We start from the raw sequence: 2,500 nt of genomic DNA on the forward strand, positions 1-2,500 counted from the left end.
AAAAAAATTTTTTTGACCCGAGCTTGTGTCGGCGACCCAAAATCGACGCACTTGGGAAAAATGTTCTAGCAGGGGCCCTCCCATACAAAAATTTTTTCTTCTCAAAAATGATTTTCGTTTCACTTTTCATACTCAGGGGAGTCTAAAATTGATGTTTTGAGTCACCGAGAAAAAAAAATTTTTTTTGACCCGAGCTTGTGTCGGCGACCCAAAATCGACGCACTTGGGAAATATGTTCTAGCAGGGGCCCTCCCATACAAAAATTTTTTCTTCTCAAAAATGATTTTCGTTTCACTTTTCATACTCAGGGGAGTCTAAAATTGATGTTTTGAGTCACCGTGAAAAAAAAATTTTTTTGACCCGAGCTTGTGTCGGCGACCCAAAATCGACGCACTTGGGAAAAATGTTCTAGCAGGGGCCCTCCCATACAAAAATTTTTTCTTCTCAAAAATGATTTTCGTTTCACTTTTCATACTCAGGGGAGTCTAAAATTGATGTTTTGAGTCACCGAGAAAAAAAAATTTTTTTGACCCGAGCTTGTGTCGGCGACCCAAAATCGACGCACTTGGGAAAAATGTTCTAGCAGGGGCCCTCCCATACAAAATTTTTTCTTCTCAAAAATGATTTTCGTTTCACTTTTCATACTCAGGGGAGTCTAAAATTGATGTTTTGAGTCACCGAGAAAAAAAATTTTTTTGACCCGAGCTTGTGTCGGCGACCCAAAATCGACGCACTTGGGAAAAATGTTCTAGCAGGGGCCCTCCCATACAAAAATTTTTTCTTCTCAAAAATGATTTTCGTTTCACTTTCATACTCAGGGGAGTCTAAAATTGATGTTTTGAGTCACCGAGAAAAAAAATTTTTTTGACCCGAGCTTGTGTCGGCGACCCAAAATCGACGCACTTGGGAAATATGTTCTAGCAGGGGCCCTCCCATACAAAAATTTTTTCTTCTCAAAAATGATTTTCGTTTCACTTTTCATACTCAGGGGAGTCTAAAATTGATGTTTTGAGTCACCGTGAAAAAAAATTTTTTTGACCCGAGCTTGTGTCGGCGACCCAAAATCGACGCACTTGGGAAAAATGTTCTAGCAGGGGCCCTCCCATACAAAAATTTTTTCTTCTCAAAAATGATTTTCGTTTCACTTTTCATACTCAGGGGAGTCTAAAATTGATGTTTTGAGTCACCGAGAAAAAAAAATTTTTTTGACCCGAGCTTGTGTCGGCGACCCAAAATCGACGCACTTGGGAAAAATGTTCTAGCAGGGGCCCTCCCATACAAAAATTTTTTCTTCTCAAAAATGATTTTCGTTTCACTTTTCATACTCAGGGGAGTCTAAAATTGATGTTTTGAGTCACCGAGAAAAAAAAATTTTTTTGACCCGAGCTTGTGTCGGCGACCCAAAATCGACGCACTTGGGAAAAATGTTCTAGCAGGGGCCCTCCCATACAAAAATTTTTTCTTCTCAAAAATGATTTTCGTTTCACTTTTCATACTCAGGGGAGTCTAAAATTGATGTTTTGAGTCACCGTGAAAAAAAAATTTTTTTGACCCGAGCTTGTGTCGGCGACCCAAAATCGACGCACTTGGGAAAAATGTTCTAGCAAGGGCCCTCCCATACAAAAATTTTTTCTTCTCAAAAATGATTTTTGTTTCACTTTTCATACTCAGGGGAGTCTAAAATTGATGTTTTGAGTCACCGTGAAAAAAAAATTTTTTTTGACCCGAGCTTGTGTCGGCGACCCAAAATCGACGCACTTGGGAAAAATGTTCTAGCAGGGGCCCTCCCATACAAAAATTTTTTCTTCTCAAAAATGATTTTCGTTTCACTTTTCATACTCAGGGGAGTCTAAAATTGATGTTTTGAGTCACCGTGAAAAAAAAATTTTTTTGACCCGAGCTTGTGTCGGCGACCCAAAATCGACGCACTGGGAAAAATGTTCTAGCAGGGGCCCTCCCATACAAAAATTTTTTCTTCTCAAAAATGATTTTCGTTTCACTTTTCATACTCAGGGAAGTCTAATATTGAAGTTTTGAGTCACCGTGAAAAAATTTTTTTTTTTGACTCACTGGGTAAAATGGTCGCACTTGGGAAAAATGTTCTAGCAGGGGCCCTCCCATACAAAAAATTTTTATTTCTCAAATCGATCCGTGGTTTCACTTTTCATACTCTAGGGCCCATTTGCTTCAACTTTGGAAAAAATTTTCGATGATGAAAAATTTTCACCTTCGACGTCCATCGACCACTCGACCCGAACTTGGTACTTTTGTATGGAGGTACCCAAGTGGTGACTTTCTCATACAAAAAATTTTTATTTCTCAAATCGATCCGTGGTTTCACTTTTCATACTCTAGGGCCCATTTGCTTCAACTTTGGAAAAAATTTTCGATGATGAAAAATTTTCACCTTCGACGTCCATCGACCACTCGACCCGAACTTGGTACTTTTGTATGGAGGTACCCGAGTGGTGACTTTTTCATACAAAAATTTTTATTTCTC

Source organism: Anopheles moucheti, assembly GCF_943734755.1.
Source record: "Anopheles moucheti chromosome X unlocalized genomic scaffold, idAnoMoucSN_F20_07 X_unloc_14, whole genome shotgun sequence".
Classification (NCBI taxonomy): Eukaryota; Metazoa; Arthropoda; class Insecta; order Diptera; family Culicidae; genus Anopheles; species Anopheles moucheti.